This window comes from Pleurodeles waltl, chromosome 8 (assembly GCF_031143425.1).
Source record: "Pleurodeles waltl isolate 20211129_DDA chromosome 8, aPleWal1.hap1.20221129, whole genome shotgun sequence".
In the NCBI taxonomy this organism is placed as follows: Eukaryota; Metazoa; Chordata; class Amphibia; order Caudata; family Salamandridae; genus Pleurodeles; species Pleurodeles waltl.
The window spans coordinates 473088696-473097871 of NC_090447.1; positions in this window are offsets into that span (position 1 = coordinate 473088696).

Sequence of the window (9176 nt, forward strand, 5' to 3'; positions counted from 1 at the left end):
AAACCCCAGGAAGGGCAGTCTGGCAGTACCAGGGTCTGTGCTACAGACCACTGGGATTATGGAATTGTCCCAACAATGCCAGGATGGCATAGAGGGGGCAATTCCATGATCATAGACATGTTACATGGCCATATTCGGAGTTACCATGGTGAAGCTACATATAGGTAGTGACCTATATGTAGTGCACGCGTGTAATGGTGTCCCCGCACTCACAAAGTTCAGTGAATTGGCTCTGAACAATGTGGGGGCACCTTGGCTAGTGCCAGGGTGCCCTCACACTAAGTAACTTTGCACCTAACCTTTACCAGGTAAAGGTTAGACATATAGGTGACTTATAAGTTACTTAAGTGCAGTGTAAAATGGCTGTGAAATAACGTGGACGTTATTTCACTCAGGCTGCAGTGGCAGGCCTGTGTAAGAATTGTCAGAGCTCCCTATGGGTGGCAAAAGAAATGCTGCAGCCCATAGGGATCTCCTGGAACCCCAATACCCTGGGTACCTCAGTACCATATACTAGGGGATTATAAGGGTGTTCCAGTAAGCCAATGTAAATTGGTAAAAATGGTCACTAGCCCGTCAGTGACAATTTGGAAAGAAATGAGAGAGCATAACCACTGAGGTTCTGATTAGCAGAGCCTCAGTGAGACAGTTAGTCACTACACAGGTAACACATACAGGCACACTTATGAGCACTGGGGCCCTGGGTTACCAGGGTCCCAGTGACACATACAACTAAAACAACATATATACAGTGAAAAATGGGGGTAACATGCCAGGCAAGATGGTACTTTCCTACACAACCCCCCCCCAAACGAAGGACAATAAGACTAGCCATTACCTGATGAGTCTTCATTGTCTAAGTGGAAATATCTGGAGAGTCCATCTGCATTGGAGTGGCTACTCCCAGGTCTATGTTCCACTGTATAGTCCATTCCCTGTAGGGATATGGACCACCTCAACAATTTAGGATTTTCACCTTTCATTTGTTTTAGCCAAAGTAGAGGTTTGTGGTCTGTCTGAACAATGAAGTGAGTGCCAAACAGGTATGGCCTCAACTTCTTCAGAGCCCAGACCACAGCAAAGGCCTCCCTCTCAATGGCAGACCAACGCTTTTCTCTAGGGGTCAACCTTCTACTAATAAAAGCAACAGGTTGATCCTGGCCCTCAGAATTAAGTTGTGATAGGACTGCCCCTACTCCTAATTCAGATGCATCAGTTTGGACATAGAATTTTTTAGAGTAACAAGGGCTTTTTAGGACAGGTGCAGAGCACATGGCCTGCTTCAGCTCCTCAAAAGCTTTCTGACAGTTTGCTGTCCATAATACCTTTTTAGGCATTTTCTTGGATGTGAGGTCATTAAGAGGGGCTGCAATGGAGCCATAGTTCTTAATGAACCTCCTGTAATACCCAGTGAGGCCTAGGAAGGCTCTCACCTGAGTCTGAGTGGTAGGGGGAATCCAATCAATAATAGTTTGGATTTTCCCCTGAAGTGGTGCAATCTGTTCCCCACCAACAAGGTGTCCCAGATAAACCACCTTACCCTGCCCTATCTGGCACTTTGAAGCCTTGATAGTGAGGCCTGCCTTTTGCAGGGCCTCCAAAACTTTCCAAAGGTGGACCAGGTGATCATCCCAGCTGGAGCTAAAGACAGCTATATCATCCAAATATGCTGCACTGAAAGCTTCCAGCCCTTGCAGGACTGTGTTCACCAACCTCTGAAAAGTGGCAGGTGCATTTTTCAAACCAAAAGGCATTACAGTAAACTGGTAATGTCCTCCAATGGTAGAAAATGCAGTCTTAGGTTTAGCATCTTCTGACATTTTGATCTGCCAATACCCTGCAGTCAAATCAAAAGTGCTTAGATACTTGGCAGATGCCAGTGTATCTATTAGCTCATCTGCCCTGGGTATAGGGTGAGCATCTGTTTTGGTTACCAAGTTGAGACCTCTATAGTCTACACAAAACCTCATTTCCTTCTTTCCATCTTTAGAATTGGGTTTTGGTACCAGTACCACAGGGGAAGCCCATGGACTGTCAGAGTGCTCAACCACTCCTAGTTCCAACATCTTCTGAACTTCTTGCTTTATGCAGTTCTTGACATGGTCAGGTTGCCTATAGATTTTACTTTTGACAGGTAAACTGTCTCCAGTATCTATAGTGTGCTCACACCAAGAAGTGGTGCCTGGCACAATGGAGAAGAGTTCTGAAAATTGTCCTAGGAGATTTATGCAATTATCTTTCTGCTCAGCAGTAAGACAATCAGCCAAAACTACCCCTTCCACAAGAGCATCTTGTTCTGTGGAAGAGAAGAGATCAGGTAGAGGATCACTGTCTTCTTCCTGTCCCTCATCTGTTGCCATGAGCAGGGTGAGATCAGCCCTGTCATAGTAGGGTTTCAGGCGGTTGACATGGAGCACCCTAAGGGGACTCCTGGCAGTGCCTAAGTCAACCAAGTAGGTGACTTCACCCTTCTTTTCAACAATTGTGTGTGGACCACTCCATTTATCTTGGAGTGCTCTTGGGGCCACAGGCTCCAAGACCCACACTTTCTGCCCTGGTTGGTACTGAACCAAAACAGCCTTCTGATCATGCCATTGCTTCTGGAGCTCTTGGCTGGCCTGAAGGTTTTTACTGGCCTTTTTCATGTACTCAGCCATCCTTGATCTGAGGCCAAGTACATAATCCACAATATCCTGCTTAGGAGCTTTTAAAGGTTGTTCCCAACCCTCCTTCACAAGTGTGAGTGGACCCCTAACAGGGTGTCCAAAAAGAAGTTCAAAGGGGCTGAAGCCCACTCCTTTCTGGGGTACCTCCCTGTAGGCAAAAAGGAGGCATGGTAGAAGGATATCCCATCTCCTGCGGAGTTTTTCAGGGAGTCCCATAATCATGCCTTTGAGAGTTTTATTAAATCTCTCCACCAGTCCATTTGTTTGTGGATGATAGGGTGTTGTGAACTTGTAAGTTACACCACACTCCTTCCACATGGCCTTTAAGTATGCAGACATGAAATTGCTTCCTCTGTCTGATACTACTTCCTTTGGGAAGCCCACCCTGGAAAATATTCCCAGGAGGGCCTTTGCCACTGCAGGAGCTGTAGTGGTCCTTAAAGGAATAGCTTCAGGATATCTTGTGGCATGGTCCACTACCACCAAGATAAACCTATTGCCTGAAGCAGTAGGAGGGTCAAGGGGGCCAACTATGTCAACCCCTACCCTTTCAAAGGGAACCCCAACCACAGGCAGTGGGATAAGGGGTGCCTTTGGAGTGCCACCTGTCTTGCCACTGGCTTGACAGGTTTCACAGGACTTACAAAAATCTTTTGTGTCCTCAGACATCCTAGGCCAATGAAACAGTGGTACCAATCTGTCCCAAGTTTTCATTTGACCCAGGTGCCCAGCTAAGGGAATGTCATGTGCCAGTGTTAGGAGGAACTTTCTGTACTCCTGAGGAATCACTAATCTCCTGGCAGCTCCAGGTTTAGGATCCCTTTGCTCAGTGTACAAGAGGTTATCCTCCCAGTAAACTCTGTGTGAGTCACTGACATCCCCATTAGCCTGTTTGACAGCTTGCTGTCTGAGACCCTCTAATGTGGGACAGGTTTGCTGTGCCACACTCAGCTCCTCTCTGGCAGGCCCCCCTTCACCCAAAAGCTCAGCAGTGTCTGCTTCCAGCTCCTCTGGTGTAGGTTCTGCACAGGGAGGGAATTCTTCTTCCTCAGAAGTAGAATCCACTGTAGAGGGAGGGATAGTAGGAAGTGGTTTGCTTCTACTAGCCCTAGCTTTAGGGAGCACTTGGTCCATTGTTCCAGGATCCAAGCTTCCCTGTCCTTTTTGCTTTTTGGCCTGAGCCCTTGTCAAAGCAAAAATATGCCCTGGGATGCCCAGCATTGCTGCATGGGCCTCCAACTCCACATCTGACCAAGCTGATGTCTCCAAATCGTTCCCTAATAGACAGTCTACAGGTAAATCTGAAGCTACCACAACTTTCTTTGGACCAGATACCCCCCCCCAGTTGAGATTTACAACAGCCATGGGGTGGCTTTGTGTTATGTTGTGAGCATCGGTTACTTGGTACTGGTGTCCAAGTATGTGTTGTTCAGGGTGCACCAGTTTCTCAATCACCATTGTGACACTGGCACCTGTGTCCCTGTAGGCCTGGACCTCAACACCATTTATTAGGGTTAGTTGCTTGTACTTCTCCAAGTTATGGGGGCAAGCAACCAAAGTGGCTAAGTCAATAGCCCCTTCAGAGACTAAAGTAGCCTCTGTGGTCTCCCTAATCAGACCAACCCCAACTAAATTACCAAAAGTGAGCCCAGCTACTCCCTTGGATTGGCTATTAGTAGGTTTGCTCCCACCACCACTGCTATTAGTAGGGACACTAGGTGTAGCAGTAGGGGTTGTAGTGGTAGGAGCTGTGGTGCCTTTCTTTGGACAACTGGGATCTGTTGTCCAATGGCCTTTTATCTTACATAAATAGCACCATGGTTTCTTTTCCTTGTTCTGATTAGAGGAAGGTTTGGGCCCACCACCCCCACCAGAGTGTTTTTGTGGGCCTGATGAAGACTCATTTTTAGATTTGTCCCCACCCTTGTCAGAAGACTTACCATCCTTCTTTTTGTTGCCATCTTTGTCACCCCCTGTATGAACTTTTCTGTTCACTCTTGTTCTGACCCATTTGTCTGCCTTCTTTCCCAATTCTTGGGGAGAGGTCAGATCAGAGTCCACCAAGTACTGGTGCAACAAATCAGACACACAATTATTAAGAATATGCTCTCTCAGGATTAAGTTATACAGGCTGTCATAATCAGTAACTTTACTGCCATGTAACCACCCCTCCAAGGCCTTCACTGCCTGGTCAATGAAATCAACCCAGTCTTGTGAAGACTCCTTTTTGGTATCTCTGAACTTGATCCTGTACTGTTCAGTGGTTAAGCCATAACCATCCAGGAGTGCATTCTTAAGAACTTGGAAATTGTTAGCATCATTTTCTTTTACAGTAAGGAGCCTATCCCTACCTTTTCCAGTAAATGATAGCCATAGGATAGCAGCCCACTGCCTTTGAGGGACATCCTGTACAGCACAGGCCCTCTCAAGTGCAGCAAACCACTTGTTAATGTCATCCCCCTCCTTGTAAGGGGGAACTATCTTATGCAGATTCCTGGAATCATGCTCTTTTGCAGGATGACTATGGGGAATACTGCTGCTGCCACCATGGGTATCTAAACCCATTTTCTGTCTTTCCCTCTCTATTTCTAAAGATTGTCTATCCAAATCCAGCTGTTGCTTCTTGAGCTTCAGTCTGGTTTGCTCCACTCTCAATCTATTGAGCTCCCTTTCCAACAATCTGTCATCAGGGTGGGTGGGAGGGACATTTCTAGATACAGAGGTGTGATGGGAATGAACAGAAGGAGACCTGTCCCTTACAGAGGGCACCCTAACAGCTTGGCTACCAGTATAATGTGAGAGCACATCATCAGTATGATGTGATTCAACCTCTGTACCAACTATGCTAGACTGTCTAGTAATGGGCAGGCTGAGAAGTTTCTTTCCTGAACCTTTTCCTGGGGGAGTCCCTGGATCAGATTGAGAACCATTAGCTACTTTTTCTACAGATTGGGCACTTATGGCCTTATCCTGTACTCTAAGCATATTAATTAACAGTTCTAAAGAAGGATTCTTCCCTACACTCAAACCTCTCTCTATGCAGAGACTCCTTGCTCCTTTCCAGCTAAGGTGATCATATGCAAGTTTGGACAGTTCAACTTTTTGGCCTGTGCCAGACATTTTTTTTTAGAGAGAGTTAAAGTGATAGACAAAGAGAAAAAAGTTTTCAGAACTTTTTGGAAAGACAGAAAAAAACTTTTTAAACTTTTTAAGAACTTTTTGAAAGTTTAGAAGTACTTTTCAGCACTTAGAAAAGAGTGAAAAGAGGAAATGCAAAACTTTTTGGCTATGTGTATATACACTGACCTTGTTTTGTATATTTTTCTCTTATGAAAAGTACAATGACAAGAGTGGTAAGTAGTCTCAAGCACTTATCCCACCACTGCACAACCAATGTAGGAGGCTGGACTGGCTTGTAGTGAGTACCAAGGGGTACTTGCACCTTGCACCAGGCCCAGTTATCCCTTATTAGTGTATAGGGTGTCTAGCAGCTTAGGCTGATAGATAATGGTAGCTTAGCAGAGCAGCTTAGGCTGAACTAGGAGACGTGTGAAGCTACTACAGTACCACTTAGTGTCATATGCACAATATCATAAGAAAACACAATACACAGTTATACTAAAAATAAAGGTACTTTATTTTTTATGACAATATGCCAAAGTATCTTAGAGTGTACCCTCAGTGAGAGGATAGGAAATATACACAAGATATATATACACAATAGCAAAAATATGCAGTATAGTCTTAGACAACAGTGCAAACAATGTATAGTTACAATAGGATGCAATGGGGAAACATAGGGATAGGGGCAACACAAACCATATACTCCAGAAGTGGAATGCGAACCACGAATGGACCCCAAACCTATGTGACCTTGTAGAGGGTCGCTGGGACTATTAGAAAATAGTGAGAGTTAGAAAAATAACCCTCCCCAAGACCCTGAAAAGTGAGTGCAAAGTGCACCAAAGTTCCCCTAAGGACAAAATAGTCGTGTTAGAGGGAGAATGCAAGGAAAACACAAATCAGCAATGCAACAACGATGGATTCCTGTCTGAAGGTACCTGTGGAACAAGGGGACCAAGTCCAAAAGTCACAAGCAGCTCGGAGATGGGCAGATGCCCAAGAAATGCCAGCGGTTGGTGCAAAGAAGCTCTTACTAGGCTGAAGAACTGTGAATACTGCAGGAACGACAAGGGCTAGAGACTTCCCCTTTGGAGGATGGATCCCCCACGCCTTGGAGAGTCGTGCAGAAGTGTTTTCCCGCCGGATGGACGCCAACAAGCCTTGCTACACGCAAATCGTGCGTTTGGCGTTTTTGGACGCTGCTGGGGCCCAGGAGGGACCAGAAGGTCGCAAATTGGACCTGCAGAGAGAGGGGACGTCGAGCAAGACAAAGAGCCCTCACTGAAGCAGGTAGCACCCGGAGAAGTGCCAGAAACAGGCACTACGAGGATGCGTGAAACGGTGCTCGCCGAAGTTGCACAAAGGAGTCCCACGTCGCCGGAGACCAACTTAGAAAGTCGTGCAATGCAGGTTAGAGTGCCGTGGACCCAGGCTTGGCTGTGCACACAGGATTTCCGCCGGAAGTGCACAGGGGCCGGAGAAGCTTGCAAAGTCGCGGTTCCCAGCAATGCAGCCCAGCGAGGTGAGGCAAGGACTTACCTCCACCAAACTTGGGCTGAAGAGTCACTGGACTGTGGGGGTCACTTGGACGGTGTCGCTGGATTCGAGGGACCTCGCTCGTCGTGCTGAGAGGAGACCCAAGGGACCGGAGATGCAGCTTTTTGGTGCCTGCGGTTGCAGGGGGAAGATTCCGTCGACCCACGGGAGATTTCTTCGGAGCTTCTGGTGCAGAGAGGAGGCAGGCTACCCCCACAGCATGCACAAGCAGGAAAACAGTCGAGAAGGCGGCAGGATCAGCGTTCCAGAGTTGCAGTAGTCGTCTTTGCTACTATGTTGCAGGTTTGCAGGCTTCCAGCGCGGTCAGCGGTCGATTCCTTATCAGAAGGTGAAGAGGGAGATGCAGAGGAACTCGGCTGAGCTCATGCATTCGTTATCTAAAGTTTCCCCAGAGACAGAGACCCTAAATAGCCAGAAAAGAGGGTTTGGCTACCTAGGAGAGAGGAAAGGCTACTAACACCTGAAGGAGCCTATCACAAGGAGTCTCTGACGTCACCTGGTGGCACTGGCCACTCAGAGCAGTCCAGTGTGCCAGCAGCACCTCTGTTTCCAAGATGGCAGAGGTCTGGAGCACACTGGAGGAGCTCTGGACACCTCCCAGGGGAGGTGCAGGTCAGGGGAGTGGTCACTCCCCTTTCCTTTGTCCAGTTTCGCGCCAGAGCAGGGGCTAAGGGGTCCCTGAACCGGTGTAGACTGGCTTATGCAGAATTGGGCACCTCTGTGCCCAACAAAGCATTTCCAGAGGCTGGGGGAGGCTACTCCTCCCCTGCCTTCACACCATTTTCCAAAGGGAGAGGGTGTCACACCCTCTCTCAGAGGAAGTTCTTTGTTCTGCCATCCTGGGCCAGGCCTGGCTGGACCCCAGGAGGGCAGATGCCTGTCTGAGGGGTTGGCAGCAGCAGCAGCTGCAGAGAAACCCCAGGAAGGGCAGTCTGGCAGTACCAGGGTCTGTGCTACAGACCACTGGGATTATGGAATTGTCCCAACAATGCCAGGATGGCATAGAGGGGGCAATTCCATGATCATAGACATGTTACATGGCCATATTCGGAGTTACCATGGTGAAGCTACATATAGGTAGTGACCTATATGTAGTGCACGCGTGTAATGGTGTCCCCGCACTCACAAAGTTCAGTGAATTGGCTCTGAACAATGTGGGGGCACCTTGGCTAGTGCCAGGGTGCCCTCACACTAAGTAACTTTGCACCTAACCTTTACCAGGTAAAGGTTAGACATATAGGTGACTTATAAGTTACTTAAGTGCAGTGTAAAATGGCTGTGAAATAACGTGGACGTTATTTCACTCAGGCTGCAGTGGCAGGCCTGTGTAAGAATTGTCAGAGCTCCCTATGGGTGGCAAAAGAAATGCTGCAGCCCATAGGGATCTCCTGGAACCCCAATACCCTGGGTACCTCAGTACCATATACTAGGGGATTATAAGGGTGTTCCAGTAAGCCAATGTAAATTGGTAAAAATGGTCACTAGCCCGTCAGTGACAATTTGGAAAGAAATGAGAGAGCATAACCACTGAGGTTCTGATTAGCAGAGCCTCAGTGAGACAGTTAGTCACTACACAGGTAACACATACAGGCACACTTATGAGCACTGGGGCCCTGGGTTACCAGGGTCCCAGTGACACATACAACTAAAACAACATATATACAGTGAAAAATGGGGGTAACATGCCAGGCAAGATGGTACTTTCCTACAGCGTTCCTCTAAAATTACACGTAATTTGGCGGGGAACATTAGTGCATATTTTATGTCATACTCCCGGAGGCGTTGTTTGACTTGGTTAAAGGAGTTACGTTGCCTTTGTACTTCCTGGGT